We start from the raw sequence: 27,485 nt of genomic DNA on the forward strand, positions 1-27,485 counted from the left end.
AATGATTTCCAGTCTTGTTGAGGATATTTCCATCGATATTCATAAATGATATTGGTCTATAGTTTTCTTTTAGTGTCTCTGGGTAGCTTTCATATCAGGGTTATGGTAAAGAAGATTTGAATAACAGTTTCAAGTTTGTTTTAAAAGATATAGGCCACATGATGCATGGTGGTACATGCCTGTAATCCCAGCACTCAGGAGGCTGAGGTAGGAGGATCACTGCAAGTTTGAGGCCTGCCTGGGGCACATAGTGAGTTCAAGATCAGTCTGGGCTATATAGTGAGATCCTGTCTCAAAAAACCAAACCAAAATATAGGACTTATGTGTGCATATGTCCATATATGTATATTGTCAAAATATTACTTAGAGCATGGGCCTGGTGGCACACACCTGTAAGCCCAGCTCTCTGGAAGGTTGAGGCAGGAGGATTGCAAGTTAGAGCCCAGCCTGTACAACCTAGCAACTTAGCAAGACCACATTTCAAAAAATAATAATAATAACAAAAATAAAATTAAAAAACTAAAAAGCGAAGGCCTGAACTTAGTATGAAGGCTCTGGGTTCCATCTCTAACACCCCCCCCCCATACACACACTCACACAAATATCATTTAGAATTGCAAAAACGCTTTTTCAAATAACTGAGGTAAAAAAGAAAAAATTAAATGACTGAGGTCAAAGAAGGTCTATTCGGAAAATAGCAACAATGTGTACACTGCATTATATACCAACAAAACTATCCGCATCCAGGTGTGATGGCACACACCCATAATCCTGTCTCCTAGGGAGGCTGATGCAGGAGGATTGCAAGTTTGAGGCCAGGCTGGGCAACTTTAGTGAGACCTTGTCTCAAAATTAAAAGGGCTAGAGATGTAGCTCAGTAGTAGAGCACTATGTAACATCCTTGGTTCAACTCTCAGTATCACCACCAAAAAAAAAAGGGGCTGGGGGTTTAGCTTAGTGGTTTCACTGCCTGCTGCACAAGTGCAAGGACCTGAATTCAATCCCTGGTACCAAAAAAAAAAAAGTTCTCAGAGGAAAACTAGTATTACTGCATGTCTTTTATTTATTTATTTATTTTTTGGTACCAAGGATCAAACTTGGGTCCTTGCACTTGTAAGGCAGACAGCAGAGCCACTGAGCTAAATCCCTGGCCCCTACTACATGTCTTTTAATAGAACCAAAAAAGACCAAAATTAATTAAGTATTCACTTTGTAGAAGTTCATATTCTTTGTTTACAAAAACAAATCAACTCAGACAAAATAAAACAGATAAAGTAGATTTGAGTTCAGCTTACAGAGCTGAAAGAGAAAGCTGAAAAATTCAGCCCCCAAAGGGTAGGAGCCAGGTAACAGAAAGCAATAAATTAGTTGCAACATCAGTTACCAGATAAGTCAGCTACCACTGTTTTCAGTCTTATCATTTTGCTTAAAATTCATTTGCCACAGAGAAAGCATCCAATTAGGTTTCACATGTATTTTCTAATCTAGAAATTAATGTTCAGGGCATCTTAATTGGCAGTCTCACCAAGCAGTGTCCAGCAGGGAAATATTAGTTCCCCAAGAAAAACTGGGGTGGTATTAGCAGAAGAGGGGGAAATGGATGTGGGGTGAAAAGAAGAACAAATTTTCCTTTGGAAGCTAGATTTTTCCTAGAATGTTCACTATATCAGGTATTTATATTTCCAAAAAGTTATGACTACACAACATTAATGGAATGGTTAAATGAAATATGACATATTTAAGATGGTCTATGATACAGTCATTAGAATCATGTTTTGAATTAACATTTCAATGCTGGAAAAATTTCATTATGAAAAATAGGATAAAAATCGGTATAAAGTCTGTGAATTAAATGTAACTTAAAAGTTTTATTTCTGGGGCTGAGGATTTAGCTCAGTGGTTTCACCGCCTGCTATGCAAGCGCAAGGACCTGAGTTCAACCTCTGGTACCAAAAAAAAAGTTTTATTTTTACATATAAAACAACACTTGAAAGAAACTTTCCACAATAAAGATATGTTTTACAAGTTGGGTATATAAGAGGTTAGCAAATTTAATATGAGACAAAATAAAATTTGGACAAAAACGTTTAATGGGCCTCTCTCATCATGGCCAGTTTCCCATGAGAAAGCCAGACACGGACAGGAAGCGCTGCTCCAGCGGTGTCTTTTGTTGGCAGCTTTGAATGGCTAGGCTCTTGTTGGGGTTCGGTTTCCTCCTCTCTCCTGCCGTCTTGGTTCCTGACCCCAGCTCTCTACACCTAATTCCTAATTATATATTATTAATAATTCCAGCTCTCTAATTCCTACTTGTCTGGGGAGGGAGCTCCCACTTCCCATAGAACATATGGAAGGATAATGGCGAATTCCACCTGACAGAAAGTAGTGGTTGTTTTCTTATTTCCAAGGGCTGGGATTAAAGTGTTAGGGTTTGGACCCTAAATGTCCCCCCAAGGACTATGTGCTCAAAAGGCTTGCTCCCCAGCCTCTGGTGCTGGGGAAGGAGCTACTGCTTAGGTAAGGAGCGTGCCCTGAAGGGGATATGGGGACCCAGCCCCTACTCTCTCTGCTTCTCAGCCACCATGAGGTGGGCAACTCTGCCCTACCCTGCTTTCTGCCATGATGCTCTGCCTCGCCACAGGGCTAGGGTGCATTAGGCTGTGTGAAGAGCAAGGGATGAAAACGCAAGCCACTTAACTTTGGGAAACCTGGAACAGGAAAGTGGACCATCCCTCTCATCTCTCAAAGGTTTCACTTGTCACTTGACCGAGCAGACCCCTTTGCTCTGAGCCGGGCAAAGGCAACCTGCCAACAGAAGTATCTACATCCTTGGCTGCTTTACACCAGAGTCATCAAATGACCAGCAGGCGGCGCCAAAGCGCGGCCGAGACCCGGTTGCTTGGGACGAGGCCGCCTCAGACTAGGGTTTGGTTTTGTTTTTTGATACCGGGGATCGAACTGGGGACCTTGTGCTTGCGAAGCAGGCGGCGGAACCACTGAGCTAAATCCCCTGCTCAGAATAGGGTTTTGAGGATGCGAGAGTCAAATAGATGCTGCGTGGGACTCCGGGAAGGGGCCATGACCACTGTCTACCCACCTTTTCCCCATGGTTGAAATTGCCCTAGAGGGCATATGAAAGCCCCCCAGTTAGGAATGCGAGCTCGAAGTGGACATTTTCCAGGGAGAACAGGAAGGCAGTAAACCTTTCCGTAGTCCACCCACCCCGCAGCCCGCAGAGGGAGTAAGGTTGTCCGCGGACCGGAAGAGCTGGGCGGCCTCAGGTCGGCACAGATACGAGCTGCTCAGGGGTGCTAAGCATTCCCTGTGCCTGAGAGGCGCTCAAGGAGGCCAGGAGAGTGAAAATGGCCTGGTGCTCTGGTCCAGAAGTGCATGTGCCCAAAGCTAATGGTTTGCGAGGTGACAAAGGCCTGGGGAGGACGATGACATACACCTCAGTGGATACCAAAGTGTCCACAGAGCACTCAGAAGACCCCCGTTAATGACGCAAAAGTGCGGTGAGTTAGACACAACCCCCGGGAGAAGGTGGGAAGAGGAAAAGCACTAATTGGGAAAACCCTGGGGAAAAAAATGAAAAAACAAAAACAAAAAAACCAGACAAGATTGAATTTACCCAAAAGTGACTAATACTGTGTGTGGTTGTTTTTGTTTGTTTGTTTGTTAGCTTTTCTTTAACGGACATTTGAAGTAGTAATCAAAATTGGGGAAAAGTGTATTACTAGAATGCGAAGTTACATTTTCTTATCAGGCCTGAATCTGTGGCCTGTGAGATCAGCTATCAGCTGCAAATATTCATAAAGTTGATTGCATGTGAGGCATCCTAATAAATTTCAAAAAGCAGAAATTGTATAGACCAAGTTCTCTAGCTACATTGTAATCAGTGAGTATGTCCAAACAAAACTCTCAGCTGCTTCAAAATTTGAAAAGGTGTAACCAGGCATGGTGGTACATGCCCGTAACCTCAGCACTTGAGGGGGTGAGGCAGGAGGGTCATGGTGACTTCGAGGTTGACTTGGGCTAAATAGTGAGTTCAAGGCCTGCCTAAACTATGTGGTGAAACCTTGTCTCAAAAAAAAAATTTCAAAAGGGGAAATTATCCAATAATACTAGAGTAAAAAATCAAGATTATCACAGCATATTTTTTAGAGACAGGATGCGTAAGAAATACATTTAGATCTAATACAAAGCTGTGTTTAAAGATATAAATTGGTAGATTTAAATGTTTTCATTAACAGAGAAAATAAATAGACTATTCCACTTAGAATTTTATTTGTTTATGAAGAGAAAAGGTTCACTTTGGCTCACCTAAAGTTTTAGAAAAAGAAAGGGTTTTTTTTTGTTTTTGTTTTTGGTACTGTGGGGGGCTGTTGTCGTCTTTCAGTCTTGGAATTTCATTAAATTATTGAATTCAGATAATTTCTAACATTCATGTTTACACAGAGGCACATTTTCTGTGTCCCACAGCCAATGGTGACCATTTATTACAAATCAAATATTTTAATTCCAATTGTGCTGCCAAAATGAAAAAGAAAAAGCTCTCAGAAAGGAACCAGTCTGATTTCCTTGTCCACCTATGGTTTTTGTTTGCTTGTTTGTTTTTTGGTACCAGGGATCAAACTCAGGACTTTGCACTTGTGAGACAGGCAGCAGAACCACTGAGCTAAATCCACTGCGACTTTCCACCTATGTTGTTTACCTGTAGATAATTGAGCACTGTATGCCAGGAACTCAGTGCCAAACAATCGTTATCTCCTCTCATCATGAAGTAGGTACAACACTATTATTATTGCCTCTTAATAGCTAAGTGTCTCACAGAATAAAGTGGTTTGTTCAGTGTTGCATGGCCAGCTTAATGCTGAGCTAGTAGTATAAAGGTTTGCATGGCTCCAAAGGTCGTGTCATTATGCTCTACTCTTCTATGCTTTTATTCTTCTCCATCTTTGCTGTATACATATGAAAAAAATAATAATATACTGTATAAGCGTACCTTAGTCCTTTTTGGTTCTAGGTATTACCTGATGCAGGAGCCACAGCAAACCAGACCATGAGACACGGCGTTATGGGAGACCGCCACAAGGTGGCAGCAAAATCTCAAGATTTTTCTCAGATATACAGTCCAGGCCCCTTTTTGCCTTCCTGGATCTACACAGGTAGGGAAGATCTCCTGTTCTCAAAGCCTTTTGGTTTCTACTGTGGCTTCAGAGTCTGTTTTCCATCGCTTTGCCCCACTGCTTCCCACAAAATGAGCAGTGTGGCCCTGATCTGCATTAAAATATCACTGTTGCAAAGGCATGGAGAACTTTGTTCTTGAGTCCTATTCCAGATATAAATAACGTAAAGTAACTATTCTGTATACCGGACATTGTAGATACAGTGGACCCTTGACTTATGAACTCAGTTCATTCACAAAGACTGGTTGTAACTCAAGTTGGTCAACTGAAGGCTCAGGCTTCTCTACACAGCCTTCAAAGTCTCTCTCCTGTATACAGCATCTCAGTGTCCTTAGAGAGACACTGGCCCAGGACTTCTCAATTAATCCCACACAGGAAAGGATGCTGTAATTTTCCTTCCAGGACTCTTTAAGGATTAAATCTGTATCTGAGATCATCTGGAAGCACAAATGGCCAGCATTCAGGTTGTAACTCCAGACTTTGGTCCTAAGTTAAAACTAAAATTCCAGTCATAACACAAGTTGTTTGTATGCCAGGCTGGTCGTAACTCAAGGGTCCACTGTATTTGTTTCACAAGGTGTTTATTTGATTTATGAGTACTGTAAAGCTTTCTTGAGTTGCCATTTCATCACTGCTCAGATGTTGGCATCTAGTCTTAAGCAAAATTCGTGGTCTCCTTCGAACTAGCTAAGTTGGAGGAATGAGAGACTACTCCAAGGTGAGAAGACTAAATCTTGAAATGGCCTTGGTGTTGCCAAGTTGACCTGGCTCTATCTGCCTACAGTTATCATTGGTGCCTTAGAGATTTGGGGAGTTTACTCTGGTTTATGTCTTTTGTTTTCATTCTATATTTTCATGGTGCTTTACAGTGAGGTTTTAAAAAGGCTGCAATAAGCACTGTTAGCCAGGTCAGAAGCTGGGCTGAGCCTTGGACAGTCTGTGGAACCACTGCTCATTAAACTTGAAGGTTCCTGGTGCTGGCATGGGCCAGGGGCATCCTCCCCTCCTCACCATGCATACTGCTTACTGTCTTCAGGAGGAGAACAGAGGTCTAGCTGCATGTGAGTGTCTGTAGTATTGGCAAAGACTCTCAAGAGGACAGAAGAAGGATTATCTACAAGAATTCTGCCCTCTTCCCATATACCATAGCCAAGGGTGACCTCAGCTATGTGATTCCCTTTTCTGCCCCTTCTCTTCCATCAGGCTTTTACTGACCATGGCCCTTCTGGGTCTATGCACCTTACCAAGGCCTTCACAACAGAAGGTTCCGGTTGTTACAGCAGCCTTCCTTTCGTGAGGTCTCAGACACACAGCTGGGAACTTCTGCTGTGGCATTGAAGGCCAGGCAGAGAGTGACCTGCCTCAGCATGGAGATTCCATCTGAAGTGCCAGCCCCTTCCACAACCATCATCCCTCAAGTGCCAGCTGGATGTTGGATCTTCTGAACTGATACTTTGAATCATTTTTTAAAATCCCATTCTCTGTCTTCTTGTTCTGCTTTTTGGAACCTTTCCTCAATTCTATCCTTCAACTCTTTGATGGAATTTAAATTTTATTTATCATATTTGTTTTTGTTTTTTGTTTTTTGAGACAAGGTCTCACTAAGTAGTTCAGGCTGGTCTTGAACTTACTATTTATCCCAGGCTGGCCTCAAACTTGTGGTGATCCTCCTGCTTCAACCTCTTGAGTGCTAGGATTACAGGCATGCAACACCATGCCAGGCCAGTTATACTTTAAACTAGGAGCTTATTCTTAGGTCCAGATTTTTCAGTTAAAAACAAGTTCGCATAGAAACTGGTACTCTGGTCCTAAAATTTATATGAAAACTCAAGAGACTAAGAGTAGCCACAACCTCCTTGAAAAAAAAATAAAGTTGTGGGGGCCAGGGATTTAGCTCAGTGGTTTTGCCACAGGCTCAAGGTCCTGAGTTTGATCCCCGATACCAAAAAAAACAAAGTTGCAGAGTGTGGTGATGCATGCCTGTAATCCCAGCACTTGCGAGGCTGATGCAGGAGGATCATTGCAAGTTCGAGGCCAGCCTGAGCTACATAGCAGGTTCAAAGTCAGCCTGAACTACATAGCAAGACCCTGTCTCAAAACAAAACCAAATAAAAAAAAGACAAAGTTGAAGGATTCATATTTTCCAGTTTCAAAACTTACTACAAAGCAACAGTAATCAATGCAATATGGCACTTAAATAAGGATAGACATATAAATTAATGGAAGAGAATTGAGGGTCCAAAAAAAAATCTCTTAAAAATATGTGGTCAGGGGCCAGGGATTTAGCTCAGTGGTTCTGCCGCTTGCCTTTAAAGCACAAGGTCCCAAGTTCGAGCCCCAGTACCAAAAAAAAAAAAAAATGTGGTCAGTTTATTTCAATAAGTGTCAAGACCATGTACTAATGGGAAAGAATAGTCTTTTTTTTTGGAGACAAGGTCTCACTATGTAGTTCAGGCTGGCCTTGAACTTCCATTATATAGCTCAGGTGGGCCTCAAATAATCCTCCTGCCTCAGCTTCCTGAATATTGGGATTACAGGTGTGTGCCAACATGCCTGGCTCCATGACTAGACCTTTTTTTTTTTCTTTGTACCAGGGATCGAACTCCAGTCCTTGTGCTTGCAAGGCAGGCGGTAGAACCACTGAGCTAAATCCCCAGCCCATGAATAGACCTTTTAACAAATGGTTCTGGGACAATTGGATAGCCACATGCAAAAGGATAAAATGAGATCTTTGCTGCATAGCACAGATACCAAATGCAAAGGTCTAAATTAAGAATCAGAACTATTTCTTGAAAGTGCAAGGTCCTGAGTTCCATCTTGGGTACAAAAAAAAAAAAGAATCAGAACTATAAAGCTTTCTGGGATTACAGGTATGTGCCACCACGCTTGGCTACATCAAAACTATAAAACTCTTAAAGAAAGCATAGTGGTAAATCTGTGACCTTGGATTTGCCAATAGATTCTTAGATATGACTACAAAAACACAAGCAACAAAAGAAAGCAAATAACTTCATATTCCATAAGAAAATAAAAACTTTTGTTTTTCAAAGGACACTATCAAGAAAGTGAAAAGACAACACATAGAATACCAGAAAATATTTGCAAGTCATAAGGTCAATAAAGGATATATATCTAGAATATATCAAGAACTCTTATAATTGAATAATAAGACAACAGTATTTTTAAAATGAGCAAAAGATCTGAATGGACATTTCTCCAAAGAAGAATGACAAATGCCCAATACACACATGAAAAGATACCTAGTATCATTAGTCACAGAGAAATACAAATCATAACTATAATGAGATACTTTACCCTTCTGGGATAAAATAAAACTGTCAGATAATAAGTATTGGAGGGCTGGGGATTTACCTCAGTGGTTCTGCTGCCTGCCTTGCAAGCACAAGGTCCCAAGTTCGATCCCCTGTACCAAAAAAATAATAATAACAAGTATTGGTGAAGACAGAGAAAAATCAGAATTCTCATATACTCCTGGTGGGAATTGTCTCTTTGGGAAACAGTTTGTCAGTTCTCCAAAATGTTAAATGAAGGCACATGCCTGTAATCACAGCTACATGAGAGGCTGAGGAATAAGGACCACAAGTTTGAGCCCAGCCCAGGCAAGTTAGGTCTAGACTTTGTCTCAAAATTAAAATATGAAAAGAGTTAGAGATGTGCTTCAGTGGTAGGCCATGTGCCTAACACATGCAAGGCATTGGGTTCAATCCCCAGTACTGGAAAAAAGAAGGTAAATGTAAAGTTTCCATTTACCCAGCAAATATACTCCCAAGTATAGGTAAATGAAAATGTGTAAATGCAAAAACTTGTACATAAGTATTCACAGTAACATTATTCATAGTAACCAAATTAGGGTAGCAACAACCCAAATATTGAACTAATTAATAAATTGTGCTCTATCCAAACAATGAAATATTATTCACCCTTAAAGAGGAACGAAGTACCATATCTATCTTCAATGGTAAGCTGGAGAAATATAATATAATGCTATTATATAAAAATAATGTTTGCCTTTAAGGAATTTACAAGGTAGTGAGGTAAACATTCCAAAATAATCAGGAAACTATGCAACTATGAATTGTAGGCTGTTCTGAGAAAATATGCCTTGTGGTGTAATCTAGATTCCATCAAGGAAGGCTTCTCTGGGAAGCAGTGCTCACACTAAAGGTGTAAAGGCTGAGGTGGATGGAGAGAAGGGGCAGTGAGCAGTGGAGACAGGAGTCCCCTAGCATGAGGGGCCAGTGTGAGGACAGCTGAGGTGGCTTGAAATTAGGTAGTGAGGTGGGGGTGCCCAAGGTAAATTACGGCATGAATGGGACCAGGATTCTGGTCTTTGTTATGACAGCTGAGGAGGACCATTCAAGGACTTTATTTTTAGTGCTGGGATTGAACCCATGGCCTTGAACATGCTAGGTAAGCTAAGCACTCTACCACTGGGCTATGCTCTCACCCTCATTCAAGAGTTTGAAGCAGATTCATGATGTAATCTGATTTGTGTGTAAGAAAATCATCTGTCGGATGATTGGAGTAAGATACGCACATTAGGAGGATAAAGTTATGGTCCCAGTAAAAAACAGTGGTGGCAGGAGGGTGGTAGTCATGGAGCTGGAGAGAAACCCTGTTTAGAATCCTGGGGTAAAGGATGCAAAATGCGTTCATGGTACAAGAGTGAGGCCGCTTTTCTGTAAACAGCTCCCCTGCTGCAGCCCCACACCTGCTTTCACTTTTTCACTTCTCTTCCCTCTGCACTCTGTGCTTTGGTATTTGCACACATGCATGGAAGCCAGCAGATGCCCACATCCTGCGGTCCTTTCTCTGTCAATTCTTGGAAGGAAAGTGGTCTTTTTTTTTTTTCGGTACCGGAGATCGAACTCAGGACCTTTCGCTTGTGAGGCAGGCAGCAGAACCACTGAGCTAAATCCCCAGCCCCAAGGGAAGTGGTCTTTATCAGTCATCTCTGAGGGAGAATTCAGGATTCGGGTGAGGAGATAAACATACATAGGGGAGATAAGAAGAGGATCCCTGCCCCCCCCCCCCCCCAGCAAGTCTGTGACTTCAGCTAGCCAGGTCCTCCTTCAAGAACCCTGGGGACAAGCTGGCTGGCTACTCTTCTGCAGTCTTACCTCCCTGAGTCCTAGTCCCTGGAGAAGCTCCACCAGAGTGCCATGGTGATAGAGGCCCCCCTCCATGCCCCAAAGACCCAGTGCATCACAGGTGGAAGGAGCTTTGGGAACTAGACCCCTGGGCTTTCCTGCTGGCCACTTACTTGTCTTGGAGACAGACGCAGCTGAGCTGTGATGTTTTCTGACTTTAGTCCTCCATAAAACACTGGTCAGTATGAGCCAGAAGGAAAGGGAAGAGGGTATGCTGTCCAAAGAGGAGGAAGTGCCAGAGGGCACAGAGGAAAAGTCCAGGTGCTGAGAGGGAGAAGGAAGCCAGGCGCTGGCCTGGAGGCAACAGAATCAAAAGTAAGGAAGTGTCAAAACACAACAGGATGGGGGCCTGTAAGGAGGACACAAGAATCAACCTGAGGGAGCTTCCAATGGCCAAGGCTGGAACAATTTGAGCAATAAGATAAATAACGTAGTATTGGATCAATACAGTTGGAGACCACAGTAGGGACAGAAGAAAAACAAGCTCCTGTACTTCTAATGTATTCTTCACTAAAAGTATGATTTGTATTTTCTCCTGAGGCTGTCAGGGTCTTATGCTGTTTTTGCTAAAAACAGTGACTCTTCATTATTTTTGGGATTAAAAACAGAACAAAGTTTGACCTTTATTTTGTATGTTAGAACTTTGGTTCAGATCCATTCTGAGATTTGCCTATAGGCATGTTAATCATTTATGGAGTGTCTCTGAAAATTGGCGAAACAAAATTGACTGGTCCTTAATTCATATAATGTTTCTCACCCCCTTCAAGACCAAGGACAGCAAGATAAGAGATTCACAGGAACATTCAACTGCTAACAAGCACCCAGAAGTCTGCAGTCATTGCCCTGAATCTACAGTCACCATGGATTCCAGCAAGGCCTCCACAAAACTGAGATTGTCCCAAGCAGAAACATTCCTCTCATGGAGACAGAATTGCCCCCTCAAGCAGTAAGGACTTCTCCCACAGACATCTTGCAAAACCAGAACTGAGATAATCATCAACCAGACTCTAGCCCATTCCAGCAAATTCATAAAACCTGGTTGCACTTTTTTTTGTCAGTGGGCTGCATTAGTCACTTTCTGTTGCTGGGACATAATACCTAATAACCACAACTTAAAGGAGGAGGGGTTTCTTTTGGTTACGATTCTAGTGGGTTCAGTCCATAGTTGGCTGGCTCAAAGGCAGAAATGACACAATAGAAGGACAGAGCAGATGAAAGCTGCTCACCCCATGGCAGCCAGAATGGAAAAAGAGAAGGGAGGAGCCAGGCACAATAATATACCCTTCCAGGTCATACTCCAAGTGACCTGACCCCTCCAACCAGGCCCCACCTCTAAATACAAGACTTTTGGGGAACATCTTAGATCTAAACCATAACATAGGCCAATCTAATCCTCTTCACCAGAGCTGTGTCCCCTCAAGCTCCTCAAGCTGAAGTCCTTTCTCTATTTTCTCTTACTTTCTAACTCTGCCTAATAAGATTGCCTGTGGCTCACACTAATGCATCCTGAGATGCTTTTATGTGACAAGAGTTGACGATTCTACTCCATGGGAAGGGCGTAGTTGAGCTCCATGGCTCATCTTTGGGGGACCTCATCAGACCCCATTTAGTGACAAAATTACTACCCCAAATATAAAATAAATGTACATGTGGTCATAGTGATAAAAGTATATGTTTGAATAAATAAGTAAATTTTCCCACCAAATTTATTTAATGTAGATAGATATTTCTTTTTCTTTCTTTTTTTTTCTGGTACTGGGGATTGAACTCAGGACCTTGCCTTGCAAGGCAGGCACAGTGCCACTGAGCTAGATCTCTGGCCCCTAGATATTCCTTTCTCTAAGAGGTGAAACTTCATTCCTCTTTCACCCATGAGGATGTACTTGGCTTATTAGTGACTGCATTCTGTTACATAAAACACTTTATCAAGGCACAGTGGTAATGCCTATAATCTAGCCACTCAGGAGGCTGAGGCAGGAGGATTACAAGTGCAAGGTCAATCTGGGAAATTTTGTGAGTCCTTGCCTTAAGATAAAAATAAAAAGAGCTGGGGATGTAGGTCCATGACAAAGTGCTTGCCTAGAATGCAGGATGCCTTGGGTTCAAACCCAATCCTGAAGAAAAAAAAAAAGAAGACCATTATTTCAGGCTAAGTTCTTGCACAAGGCCCTACCAAACCAGACCAAAAATGAAAATGGAGTCACTCATATTAAAGTTCTACATCACCAGATTGAAATTAATTTGTTACCTTACCTTTCTATAAACCAGGACAGCAAAAATAGCTGAATTTCTCAAACAGTCCAGTTGCAGCAGCATAATGATATAATTCTTAACAATACAAAGTAAACTAAAATAACCCAATATTAACCATTTTTTTCCCCATTGTTCTATTTCCCTGTTCCTACCTTATGATGAAGTAATTTTTAAATGACTAATCATTCTTTGACCTTGGTTTGCACTTTCTTCAGCCCTTCACTGTTTATAAAATCTACTTTTCCTACTCAGCTCATGGGACACTTAATCTTGTTTTATGGAATGAAGGGTTGACTAGTTCTACAACTGTAAACAAAGTCAATTAAGATCTTTAAATTTATTGTAATTTAGTCTGTTGACAGTTTAAAAGCATAGAGTTTGGAAAGGGAAAAATTGTAACAATACACTGGCAAACACCGCCCTAACCAGTGATGTGTAAACATCATCTGTTCTGTCATGTGTATTGTGGACCTTCATCTATGATGCGATGAGAATGCACCTCACCTCTGGTTTTCTTTTCATTTTTTTTTTTTTTGTACCGGAGATCAAACTAGGGACCTTGCACTTGAGCGGCAGGCACCAGAACCACTGAGCTAAATCCCCAGCCCTCTGGTTTTCTTTTCAAAAACCCAACCCCAGTCTAGTCATGTAGAAAACATCAGCCAAACACAAATTGAGGGAATCCTACAACGTACCTGAAGAGTACTGCCCCAAATCATTGAAATTGTGAAAAATATAGAAAGTATGAGAAACCGTCACAGTGTAGAGGAGATTAAGAGGCATAATGAATCAATACAAGGTGGAGTAGAAGAGAACTTTGGCAGAAAAGCCCAGTAAAATCTAAATGAAATTTGGAGTTTATGCACATAAATGTTCCAATATTGTAGCTGACCCCCCTGACCAGTTTACTGGCAGGCTGTGGCAGAGACCTAAATCCTGGTCTGTGATTGAGATAATATTGTGACCAAGGACAGTGTGGCTCCACATAAATTCCTTTCTGTGAATTATAGCCTCCCCCCGACTGACTTGATGGGTTACTAGTTAATTATGACCCGGTCCTGGTGTCCCTTTGTTCCTTCTGCAGGAATGCCTTGCCCCTCTTTTACGAGCCTTGCCTGCAATAACTGCTAACCCCAGATGCCTCATACACTATCACCAGATGTCTCACATACACACCCTGCTCTATTTCTTCCCACACATGTGTAATCAATAAATAGTGGAGGTCTTGGGTGCCTGGTGTCTTTGCTGTCAGCTCAGCTCAGACAATCCCAGATCCCTGCTTTCTGTTTAAGTCTTGTTTCTGTGTTCTTCTTTCACCTTGTGTTGTAGCTTCTAGGCAGGAGATCAGGGCTCAACGCCAGGGTAGCCAATACAATATTGGTTTCTTAGTTTTGACAATGCATCCTTTGATATGACAATATTTGGGGACATTAAAATTTGTGAGGGGTATTCAAGAACTCTCTATACTATTTTCACAATTTTTTAAAAGTTTAAAATTATTCTAAAAATTTATTATAATAATAATAATAATATGTTAAAATCTAGGAGTTTGTTGATTCAGTATATAGAGCTTTCTCACTTGTTTTCCCTGTGGCATACTATTCCATCATGTGGATTTGGTGTAATTTATTTAACCAAGTCCTCCATTGGTGTGTACTTGGTTGTTGCCAGTCTTTTTGCTGTTACAATGTACAAGTGGTATGTCATTTACATGTGTAAGAATAATGAGAATGAATTCCTTGAACTGCAGTTCTTGGGTTAGAAAACATTGGCCCTTGTCATTTTGATCAATACTGCCAAATTGCAGCCCAGCATCATGGTGGTAAACACTTGTGATCCCAGCACTGTGTGAGACTGAGAAAGGAGGATCACAAGTTTGATCTCAGCCTAGGTAACTTAATGATTTAATGAGACCTTGTCTCAATTTTTTTTTTTTTTAAAAACCTTTTAAAAAGGGCTGGCGATGTTAACTCTGTGCTAAAGCCCTGGGTTCAATTCCCAGTACTTCAAAACAAACCAAATCACCTTCCTTAGGTACTGAATCAATTTATACTTTGTCAAGGAGAAAAAATTAAAATAAAATAGCATTGGCTTGGGGCACTTAGAATGAGGTTGGGAGACCATTATTAATCAGGTCTCAGACCCCTCTGCAGTTTAACATTTGCACTGAACTACAGGTGTACCCATGCAGATGTACCTATCCTACCCTCCCTGCATGATAGCTGATCAAAGAAATATTGTTAACTGCTGATGTTCTTTACAGCAGACCCTTTCCCTAACTATCCAGAGACTGAGACCACATCCAATCCTTTCCTGACAAAGCAGCTTAACTTTTGCCAGTACCAACCATAATTTCTGACTAACAGATGATATAATCTCCAACCTCCTTGCAGTTTAAAGCTATAAATATAGCCGTCATTTTGTAAAATGTTGGAGCACATTTTAAAAGGCTGTCTGAATCTGTGTTTCCCAGATTGCAATTCTAATTAGCCCCAAATAGATGTACCCTTCCTTGTTCTTGACTAAGTTGATCTTATTCTTACTTGACAGTTTCTACCAGCATGTAGGAAAGGCTTCTTTCTTCACATTCTCCCAACATGAATTGTAATCAAAGTTTAAAAAAATTATTAATTTCGTTAACTTAATGGGTAAAAATAATCCTTTGGTATGTGTTTCAATTTTAACTTTTCTTATTAATAGTAAGGGTGGATATCTTTCCATGTTTCCGAGGTTCCTCTCCCACCTTTTCTGTCCTGACTTAAGAGGGTATTTTTTGTAAAAAAATTAAAAAAATAAAAGAAGTCCCTCGAGAGGCCCTAGACATTGAAAGTTCTCAGCACTTCAGCAAATCAGAGAGTGTGGCGATGAACTCAGCAGTTTCTGGGTTCTAGGCAGTTATTCTCTGCTGAGGTGGGCACTCACCTCCATGTCTCTCAGCCTCCTTGGGGGTCTTCCTTCATCCTCCTAACCAAAGTTCTCTCCCAGCTTTCTAAGTGGTGGTTTTCTCATCAGCACCTGGGCCATGAATCTGGAACAGGATGCTGACTGGGGCTCTTCCTGTTGCATGGAAATGGTAGCTAAAGCCTAAAGCTGCGGACAAAAACCCTGAAAAAACAAAAATGCTAAGGACCTATCTTACTAATGAATGTGGCTAAGAATTTAACCCCTTTTCTAGGGACCCTGAAAAGGGGGTGAAACTGGCCCCACCACAGGTGACAGTCAGCATCCCCCTGTGTGCAGGCGAGAGGGAGGAGGAGTGGTCTATATGGGTCCACAAGCCAAGAAAAGGGAGACTCCAGGGCCACAATTCACAGAGATTGGGGGTTAGATGGCCTTCTACCCCTGAGTCAGCCTAGTGGAAATCCTTATCTGGCCCTGGCTAAGCAAGGAAGTGAGAGATACTAGGGGCAAGGAGGGGAGCAGCAGAGCAGTGCACACAGGGAATTAAGTTTCCTAAAGGGTTAAGTGAGCAACATGGAAGTGAACTGGGCTGGCTTCCTGACAAGATGCATCACCCCCTCAAGCCTGAGAGAAAATGTCAACAGCTAGAGGGTCCTTACTTTAGTAGAAATGGAAATTAAAACTAAAGCATGAATTTGCAAATTAAGAGGTAAGAGAAGATAAGTAAGGAACTCCAGCTTTGGTAGATGGAGCTGGACACACTCTGATGAAGGGGATCAGACTGCCCTCCCCACCCCAGTTTTTAAGAATTAGCTGAGGTGGGCAGGGTCCAGGTGATCATTACCTCAGTCCTGGTTTCATAGGTCTGGAATCCACGTGGCTTGAGAGTGTTTCTGTTTCTATGAAATGATTATCTCTGTGGTGGTTTTAGTCATGTGGGCCTCCACTGTTCCTGGAATGCAGGTGATTACAGGTTTAGGATAATGGCTGGGGACTTCTAAGTATAGCTGAATGCGCTCTTAAACTTCTTATCCTGGTACCATCAGTCTTGAAGGGTGATGAGATGGACTAGGTAGATGTAGGGCTAACAGACTTTTCTAATCAAGGCCTTTGCAGTTGTTGCTCCACGGTCTCTTCTAAGTTCCCCTCGGACTCCACATGGCTTTCTTCAACACGTTCCCTTTCAGAAAGGTCTCCCACACCCTCCTACATAATGTATCATCTCCTTTGCTGTTGCTCTCCATCCTCCTACTACGCTTTATTTTCTTTATAACACTTATTATGACCATTCATTTTATTTGTTATTGTCTCTCCCTCCCATATACTTAGTACTTAATATAATGCCTGACATACGGATAGTACTCAGTGCATTTTAATGAAGTGAATGAGTAAAGTCGAATGAGAAATATAATGATAGATAAGATTAGAAAGGTTAGATTGGGGCTGGATTTTAGTGCCAAGCTAAAACTTTAATTCCATGTTATTGTTGTTGTTATTGTTGTACTGGGGATTGAACTCAGGGCCTTCAAACTGAGATACATTCCTAACTCTTTTTTTATTTTTTATTTTGGGTTAGGGTCTTGCTAAGTTGCCCAGGCTGGGTTTGAACTTGGAATCCTCCTGTCTCACCCTCCCATGTGCTAGGATTACAAGCATATGCCACCATACCTGGATTGAATTTCATTTTTCCTGGCAGTAATCATTAAAGATTTATAATAGTATGTGATAGGCAGAATGGTGCCAGCCAATGATGTTTACATCCAAATCTCTAGAATCTGTGAACATGTTACCTTACCTTGCATGGCAAAAAGAATTTTGCCTGTGGATTAAGGATCATGAGATGAGAGATTATTCAAAACTGTCTCAGTGGGTCCAATGTAGTAATAAGGGTCCTTATAAGTGAAGAGGGATGAGAAAGTCAAAGTCAGAGAAAGAGGTGCAATAATGAAAGTAGACATCACAATGCCAATATTTCTGGCTTTGGAGATTAAAGGGGATCATGAGACAAAGAATGCAGTCAGCCTATAGACACTGAAAATGCCAAGGAAACTGATTCTCCCTGAGATCCTCCAGAAAGAACACAGCCTTGCTTATATCTTGATTTAATACAGTAAAACTCATTTCAGACTTCTTGCCTGCAGAATCCTTAGATATTTGTATCATAAAAATCAGAAGTTTGTTGTGATTTGTTACAGCAGCAATAGGAAACTAATACCTGGTAGTTGCACTGTAATTTTTATATTTTGGAAAGACAGCTCCATTTTAGCACCAACACCTGAACCACAAAGCACTTGCATCTATACTCCCTGTTACAACAGATGACTATCTATGCCCCTATTAGCAGCTACTGTTGACTCCCCAAAATACTATCAGAAAAATCTGTTTATCACGTTAAACTTAGCTTGCCAGTCTTACTGCAGTAATGAGAGCAACAACTTGTTAGAAATTTAGTATTTCAAAATGGGGAAATTAGAACAGGTTTTAGAGCCCTGGCTGGATGATTTTTAGGGTGGATCTTGCAAGTTGGGAGAACTGGCAAGGACTAGAGTTTAGAATAGCTTTGGGTGGGTAGGAACAGTTAGGTGAAGGTCTTGAAGTGAGTTTTGATGAACAAGTCATTTTGTTAGGTGTTTGTTTGTTGTTTGTTCTCTGAGGCTCAAATCCAGGGCCTCATACATGCTACACAAGTGCTGTATCACTGAACCACACTCCCCGTACTGAACAAGTTATTTCAGCTGGTTCATGGTCTTCTCTTCCAGGAGCAATTGGTTAAGTTATTTTCACTTGGTCTCAGTGTCTAACACAAAGGTAGGAAAGCATGCCTCATTCCAGTATTGTTAAATACAGGAACAAAGAATTAAAGCGATATCAAGTCAACCAAATCTCTGTATTGGTCTGGATTCCGTTTCTTCTCTTTACCCAAGGATTTTACTCCTTCAATTTTGCCTCTTTCCTGCACATCATATGTTCTCCCTTTCTGCTGGATCATTCTTATATTGAAAAAAAAAAATCTCCCCACTGGTCCCTTTGATAGCTGCCTTACTTGTTTCCCTTTACAGAAAAAAACTTTTTTTGTTGTGTAAATAGTTAATTGTTAACTTCATTTTTCAATTAATATGAAAGTAGCCCTTATCCATGCAAACTCCTACATTCTGTATTTAACAAGTCCAAGCGTTTTATATGTATTGCAAACTTTCATCTTTTAAAATTAACACATATTAATTATACATATTAGTGGGGTTCAGTGTAATATTTCCCAACATGCATACAACTAAGACCAATCAAATCCAACCTCCTTTTATTCACACCCCCCAAAAAACTTAATATTCTACACTCAGGTTGATATTTTTTAGTTTCACATATGAGAGAGAACACCTGGTGCTTATCTTGGAAGTGCAGCTCATGGTTATCACCTTCACTTCTTTTTTTTTTTTTTGGTATTGGGGATCGAACTCAGGACCTTTCGCTTATGAGGCTCACCTTCACTTCTTCATCTTCCATTCCAGCTCCCTCCTTCCTTTGCCCTCTACACTCCTCCACACTGGCCTTCTTTAGGTTCCTGGAACACTCTAAATGCATTTCCACCTGAAGGCTTTGCACACTCTGTCCCCTTTCTCTCCTCTGCCCTCCTGCACCCACTATCTTCACAGGGCTCTTTGCTTCTTGTCATTCAGTTCAGCTTGTATCTTGTGTGACCATCAATCTAGAAACTGCTTGTATAGGCTCTGTGATGTCACTCCATTTATGACAATATTTATTTCTATTGTTATACATAACATATAATTTACAACTTTAACCCTTTTAAAGTGTATAATTCAGTGTTATTGTGTTCATATGATGTTGTGCAACCATTACCACCATCTTCCCAAACTGAAACTCTGCACTCATTAAACAATAATGTTTCATTCGCTTCACCTCCAAGCTCTTGGACACCACAATTTTACATTCTGTCTCTATGAATTTCACTATTCTAGGGACTTCATCATAGTAGCTCCACTTCATTTAGCATGTCTTCAGCTGGGGATTTAGCTCAGTGGTTTCACCACCTGCTGTGCAAGTGCAAGGACCCGAGTTCGATCCCCAATACCAAAACAAAAAACAAAAACAATAGGCCATTTAGCATGTCTTCAAGTTTCATCCATGTTGTAGCATGTTTCAGAATTCCATTCTTCTTAAGGATGAACAGTATTTCATTCTATATATATATGTCACATTTTGCTTAACCATTCATCTGCTAACAGACATTTGGGTTGTTTCTACCTTTTGGCTATTGTGAACAATGTTGCTATGAATTTTGGAGTGCAAGTACATGTTTGAGTCCATCCTCTCAATGCTTTTGGGTATAGACTCAGAATTGGAACTGTCCTACATTTAATTTTTTTGAAAAACTATTATAGTGTTTTCCTCAAACTCTGTACTATTTTATATTTCCACCAGCATTGTACAAGAATTCCAATTTTTCCACATCTATACCCACAATTATTATTTATTATTTTTTGTTTTGTTTTCTGATATCTATCCTAATGAGTGTAGGTATAAGTCCCTCCATTTTAATTCTTTAAATACTTTCTCTTTTTTTGGTACTGGGGATCGAACTTGGGACCTTATACTTGTGAGGCAAATCCCCAGCCTCTTTGAATACTTTCTATAAGTATAATCAGATTGTAAGCTTTGTAGAACAGGGATCTTATCTCTTTTGTTTACTATTGTATATCTCAAATCGAAGAGTGTCCAGCAAGTAACATCAGACACAACAATAATTACAATAGCTACAACAAATACAATAGCCAAATTTATGGCATATTTATATGCCAGACACTGTACTATAACAATTCTACAGGAGAGGTAATATTATTATCATCATCATCCTGATTTTACAGGTAAGAAAAATCAAAGCACTGGGAATGTAAGCAACTTACCCAAGGCCACACAATCACTGTTGTTGTTTGAAAGATATTTTTTGAATAGAAGAGCAAAAAAATGAATGGTGGGGAAGGAGGATTCAGGAAAATGAACTGGTAGAGTATGATATAATCCTAACAGAGCACATTACACCTTAACTTCTGGTAGTAGTAGTAGTAGTAGTGCTAGAAAAAAAGTACCGGATCCAAACTCCTGAGGAAACAGAATCATTGATAAGAATTCACAATATAAATGTGTAGTCAGGAGTATCTTTCTTATGTGCAAAAAATTGCCTAGGATGGGCACATAGAGAACTTATACTTGAGAGGTAAGGAAAAACTAACCTCAAATGCTCCTGATTACAGCACACATTTTGCTACTTGGTAATTTTCAATTTAGCACATTATTGTATTCTGTTTTGTACAGTTTCCTATTTGGTTTAGTGCTGGAAAATGTATTAAGTTTTGTTTTGTTTTGCTCTGCTTTGTTTATTTGCAGTAACCTCACACATGCTAGGCAAGGACTCTACAAATAAGTTACATTCCCAGCCCTTTTAAATTTTATTTTGTGATAGGCTTTCACTAAGTTTCTTAGGCTGACCTGGAATTTGCAATCCTTCTGCCTCATGCTTCTGAGTTGCTGGGATTGCAGGTGTGCATGACCACACTTGGCAAGATTATCTGCCTGTTTTATGATGACTTTTTTTTTCTTTTGGTACCAGGGATTGAACTCAGGACCTTGAGCAGGTGGTGAAACCACTGAGCTAAATCCCTAGCCCTTTGCTTGTTTTTGAAGCAGGGTGTCACTATGTTGCCCAGGCTGGTCTTGAACTCCTGGGCTCAAGTGATTCTCTTGCTTTAGCTTCCCAAGTTGCTGGGCTATAGACAAGGGTTGCCTTGCCAGCTTTTGACTTTTGCATTTCTCTTTCATTCTCCTGACTTCCTTTTCCCATTCCTAGGAGGGATTCAAGCTTTGGATTTATACCATTGGCAGTCATTTGCATGGTAGAGCAGACAGGAAAGTCAGAAGGAAGGCTAAATTCTTGCTGAACTGATGCTAGACTGAGGGAGAGGAAACTTGGTAATATCTGAAGAGCTAAGGCTGAAATGGAGAGGGTAGAGGGGAGGGAACAGTCTTCTGAGATGAGTGAGGTGGATTCAGGGTTCCCACACAGGTAGGAACCTTAGTCTGTCCCCTTGAGGCTCCCTGGAGTGGTGGTAAGATACTAGAATTTAATGGCCATCCAGTGTACTTTAGACACCAGGGGTCCTGACCCCATAATGCTTTCTAAGGAGAAGAGCAGTCTGCAAGCTGTGTAGCAACTTCATAGGACCACCAGAGTTGGGAAGAGGGGCATCTGGAGAAGGGTCCCCTGAATGTTTCTCTCGAAGAGAGTACTTGGGGCCTTTTCCTAACCTTAAATTGAGACTGAATTTTTGCTAAACCAAAAGAGTGAGGATGTGGAGTTAGATTTAATTGATTGATGGAGGGTAACCCACCTTTTTTTTTTTTTTTTTTTTTTTTTGGTACCAGGGATCAAACTCGGGACCTTGCGCTTGCGAGGCAGGTGGTGGCACCACTGAGCTAAATCCCCGGCCCCAATCCACCATTTCTCGCATACTCAATTTATAAAGCAAAATTTATACATGCTCTGTGTGTTATCCTGGCTTGCCCAAATAGATGAGATGTCTTTTGAATACAGAGACATTTTTAATCACTCAATTTGGTCCAAAATATTTATTAAGCACCTACCATGTACCAGGCAGTGGTTTAAATAATAGTTATATGTTAAACAAATCACGGTCCAGGCTCTGTCTTCAATTTACAGCCTAGTGAGGAAGGAAAAAACCAAAGAAGCAAACAAATATTATACAGTTGCAAACTGAGATGAGTGATATGAAGGAGAAGAATGAGGTCTTCATAAAAGTGTGTACCCCAGGAGCTGGCCCCTAAGCCAGCACTGTCACAATGGAAGCAACTAGGTATGCTAATATAGCCCAGGCCTCTGCTCCTCTGTTGGAGCAGCATCTTGGTCTTGGTCCTAGGCCCAGTGCTAATTTTTGGAAAGGTCACATCACTACATCTTTTCAATTTTGACTTTTACCCTTGATCTTAGCCAAAAGGCCGAGAAGTGATTCAATTTTGACTTTTAATATTCATGTTTGTTAGTTTTCCATTGCTGTGACAAAATACCTGAGAAAAACAACATAGAAGAAGAGCATAGTGGAGGGAAGTTGCTCATCTCATAGCAGCCAAGAAGCAGAGAAAAAGGGAAAGAGCCAGAGAGGAAGGAAGGGGCTAGGGACAGGATATACCCTTCATGGGCATTCTCCCAGTGGCCTCTCCTAGTTCCTCCAACTGGGCCCCACATCTTTTTTTTAAAAGCTGACTACTAATGAAATGTTTTCTTACATTTTTATTCTCTTTTTCTCATTAGTACTTGTTTGCAGTACATAATGATTATATTTATTGTGGGAAGCTGAAACATGCTAACACATTTTAACTCCTTTTTTTTGTTCCCTACCTCTCCCACCCCTTCCTGCTCCTTTCAACTCTTGGTCACCTTTCCATTTCCAAAAGTCCTACTGTATTTCTATTTTTTTCTTTGATTCTTTTTTCCTCATCTCCTCTCCTTCCCCTGCCCTTTATCTCTTGTTGCCCTTCTCATTTGAGAAAGATATCCCTACTTCCTATTATCTATCTTTTATTTGGCTCTTATTTATATTTTGAATTTCTCATAAAAGCAAAACCATGCAATACTTAAACTTATGTGTTTGATTTATTTAACTTAACATTATGGTCTTGAGGTGCATCCATTTATTTACAAATGCCTCAAGTTTATCCTTCTTTATGGCAGAGTGGTACTCCATTGTATATAAATACCATATTTTCTTTATCCATTTATCTGTTCATGGGCATTTAGGCCATTTCTAAGATTTAGCTATTATAAATTGTGTTGCTATAAAAATGAATATGCATGTATCACTGTAATATGATGACTTTAACTCTTTCAGGAAGACACCCAAAAGGGAAATAGTAGAGTCAAATGGAATTTCTACTTTTAGATTTTTGAGGAATCTCCACACTGATTTTCATAGTTTCATAGTGGTTGTACTAGTCTACATTCCTGCCAACAGGAATGTAGAAGAGTTCTTTTTCCCCCTGCAGCCTTGCCAGCATTTGTTATTATTTGATTTTTTGATGATAGCCATTTTTTCTGGATTAAGATGGTATCTCAGTGTTGTTTTAATTTGCATTTCTCTAATGGCCAGCAATGTTGAACATTTTTTCATGTGTTTATTGGTCATCTGTACTCCTTCTGAGAAGTATCTATTCTATTCATTTTAGTTGCTTATTTTTTTGATTGAGTCATTTATTTGGGGAGGTTAATTTTTTTGAGTTCTTTATATATTGGAGCCACCTCATACTAGATCCTTCACTATGAACCCGTCAATGGGTTAATTCATCAGTGAGATCAGCACCCCATGATCCAGTCATCTCTGTAGGGCCCACCTCTAAACACTGCTGCATTGAGGGTCAAGCCCTGAATACACAAGTCTTAGGGGGACACTTTATATTTAAACCATAATATTCATCATCTTAGCACAAAAATATGTAAGAGCTGGCCCCTACACTAGCACTGTCACTATGATAGCAATTAGATTTACTAATATTGCCCAGACTTTTTCTCTATTGGAGCAACATCTCCATTTGTTTTGGGCCCAGTGCTGCCTTCTGGAAGGTTGATACCTCCACTATTTTTCAAATTTTAATATTTCAAACACCATTTTCAAGTTGTCAGTCCCATTCTGCTTTTGCTGTCTCTGAGAAGGTAGCTAACCTAAGACCTACTAACTCTGAATCATCCTGGAGGTCTCAACATAAATATAAATACTGAAAACCTAAGGCAGTCATGATCTTGATTTGAGAGACTGAAAGGTGTCTAATGTGGCTGGAGGGGAGTGAATTCAGGGAGGGTGGTGCAAGGTGAAGCCAAGAGTTGGGGGTGTTCAGAGGCAGGTGCATGGGGCCAACATGAAGTTTGGATTTATTTTAAGTGCAGTGGGAACCATGGAAGGATTCTAAGCAGAGCAGTATCTACCTAATTTTTGTTTAAAAAACATATTCCAGTACATATACCAGCTCCCTAAGATGATTGTAAAATGCATGTATGGCGAAATGTACTAATTAATGAAAAACGTATATCTCATAGGGCCATATATTAGGCTAAATAACTATCTATTTGGCTGTTTAATTGATGATGAATTGAATTAAAGTAAGGGTTGGTGGATGGAGAGAGGAATCCCTTTATGGAGATGTTTTCTTTATAGCTAACAGATACTGGCAAATTAAAAACCCTAGAGCTCATGGTTGAAGCCTCAGAGGACATACAAAAAAGAGCAAACTCAAGCTCAATTTCTCCCACTCTACTCTCACAACACGCTTCTGACACAGTGTGTAGGTTTTGCCCTACCTACCACACAAGCAATGTAGCAGCGAACACCATCTGGATTCCTCTACTTCAATTTGCTTCTGAAATAGTCCTCAAGAGTTCTCCCCCTCCCCCACTCCTCAGATGCCAATCACAAGCTCTAGGATTTTTTTAACCTGAAATTTTGACAACTGGCCACAAACCAAGGCTTCTACAACTCCTTCCTCAGCTTCCATTAAGTGTGGCTCACAGAACTCAGGGTAACGCTCACTTGTATCTACCGGTTTATTACAAGAGATAGAGATGAAGCCATGCATAGGGTAAAGTATGAGAGGCGGGGTACAGAGCTCCTCTGTCCTCTCTGGGCTGCCACCCTCCAGGAACCTTCACATGACCCAGAAGCTCTCCAAACCTTGTGTTTTGAGTTTTTATGAAAGCTTCATTACATAAGCATGAATCATTGGCCACTGGTGATCAACTTAAACTTTGAGTCTCTCCTCTCTCCAGGGATTGGGCTGTGAAAGTCCCAAGCCTCTAACCCTGGCTTAGTTTTTCCTGCAATTATCCCCCATCTTAAAGCTACACAGAAACTGCTAGCCATCAGTCAACTCACTAGAGACCCAGACACACCACTGAATAGTTCAAGGATTTTAGTAGTTGTAAACCAGGAAATAGGGATAAAGACCAAATACATATTTCACAATACGGTCATAAAGCCCTTTCAAGTTTGTAGCTATTCTAAAGTGGAGCAGTCCTATGAAGGTCAAGATCCTGGAAAAGTTGACAATTGTCCTAATTTGCATTTGCTCAGCTTTTCTCTTTCACAGTCAGACACAAGTCACTGGGGAGCATTTTTGTAATCCCCTGTGTTTTCTCAATTTAGGTTGGTGTGTCAGAGATTCCAGGAAGTTTCTGAGTTGAGCAAGATACTGAGTGAAACTTATAGTTTCAGAGGACAGATAAGTTAGGATGAAGCCCAGGAAAGAAAGCTGGCCACACATGAAAAGAGATCTGTGAGGAAAGGAATCATGATCATAGAAGTTTTCTAGCCAAGAAGCTGTGGATGAGGTCTGAGTTCCTTATTATGCCCATGGAAACACAGATGATGTCAGTGTGATTGTAGACTCAGGGCCTCACAGAGCAGGAGGCTGAAATCACCACCCAGGAGACATGGTGAGCTCAGACTCCAGAGAGGCCTCCTCACAGCCCCCAGTGATGCCAGAGCAGCAGCAAACATGGCCAAGAGGGCCCTGGGGGCTGAGCTGCTTTCATTGCCATTCAATTATTGTTTTTTTCCTTTATCTTCTTGCCAGGACAGAACCTTATGCTCAGCACTATGATTTGTTTGGTTTTTTTTGGGTGGGGGTACCAGGGATCGAACTCTGGTCCTTGCATTTGTGAGGCAGGCAGCGGAACCACTGAGCTAAATCCCCAGTCATAGCTCAGCACTATGGAGAGAGCCAGAAGGAAGGAGCACTGCTGCTTGTACTTGGTAATCATGAAGCCTTATTGGGAGATGTAAGAGAGCAATCTGATGTGATAGCCCTTTGCCCCCAAGGAGCTCATAGGTGGAGAAAGAGACATGCAAACTAATAAAAGCAGCAAAAGAAAGTGTATAATCTTAGAAGTTAGACATGACTACTAGCTTTAGTCTGTCACTTAATAATTAGCCACCTGGACTAGGTTTCAAAATTTAATGGACAGATAAAGAGTAAGCATATCTGGCCTTGTTCCCCACCTTAAGGAGAAAGCATTGTATCTTCTCCATTCATATAAGGCATTCTCGCTGGAAGTATGGAGTACATGTCTTTAATCTGTTGAGAAGGTTCTGTTCTACTTCTAGTCTCCTGATAGCTTTTACCATGAACAGCTGTAGAATTTAGTCCAATACTTTTTCTCCAACTAGTGACAGGATCATATGGCTTTTTTCTTTCCTCTGTTAAAATAGTGACTTTTGGGGGTGGATCTTCCAATGCTGAACCAACACTGCCATCCCTATAGCAAAACCACTTTCTACATCCTGCCAGATCTGACTTCTAATAGTTTGTTTTGTTAAACAAATTTTTATCTATGTTCATACATTTTTCTTCTATTATCTTTATCCAGTTTTAGGATTAACACAATGTTGAGTTCCTAAAATGAGGGGAAAAGTGTTCCTTCTTTTTTCTGCTTTAATTGTTTGATATAATTTATCAGTTAAAATGTTTATGAGCTTGGTGTTGTCATATAGGTAGGTTTTCAAGCTAGGAATATACTTTCTTTAATACGTGCTATTCAAATTTTATATTTCCTCCAGAGTTAGTTTCATTAATTTGTCTTCCAAGTTACTTCTTAGAAGTTGTCAAATTTATTTCAAAAAAGATTTTTGTAATATGCTTTCTATATCCTTTTAAATTCTGTAAAATCTGTGGTAATGTCTCCTAGATCTTAATATTGTAATTCAAAAAATGTATAACTGATATTGTGTAACAGGAAGAAAAGGTCTAAAAGAGCAGGGGAAGTGGGAGGGGTAGGGGAAAGGAAAAAAGGGAAAGGAAAAAATATGAGAAGAGGAAAAAAATGGAAACAAAGTCTTTGCAAATAGGGAAGGGTGGAGGGGGTGAAGGGAGGTCAGGGGAAGGGGAAAAAAATAAGAACCAA

At 40.7% G+C, this 27,485-nt stretch overlaps 1 protein-coding gene across 1 annotated transcript in view; it reads left to right on the forward strand.

The window, feature by feature from the left end:
* Positions 1–27,485, forward strand: part of Exoc6b (exocyst complex component 6B) — a 721,832-nt gene that overhangs the window by 39,138 nt on the left and 655,209 nt on the right. Inside the window, exon 3 of the mRNA XM_087215909.1 lies at positions 5,024–5,165. The gene's annotated coding sequence lies outside the window, so the exon portion shown is untranslated. The remainder of the gene's footprint in view (positions 1–5,023; positions 5,166–27,485) is intronic.

Source organism: Heterocephalus glaber, unplaced genomic scaffold (genome assembly GCF_053883595.1).
Source record: "Heterocephalus glaber isolate CG9 unplaced genomic scaffold, H.glaber_assembly_v1.0 deba00001456, whole genome shotgun sequence".
In the NCBI taxonomy this organism is placed as follows: Eukaryota; Metazoa; Chordata; class Mammalia; order Rodentia; family Bathyergidae; genus Heterocephalus; species Heterocephalus glaber.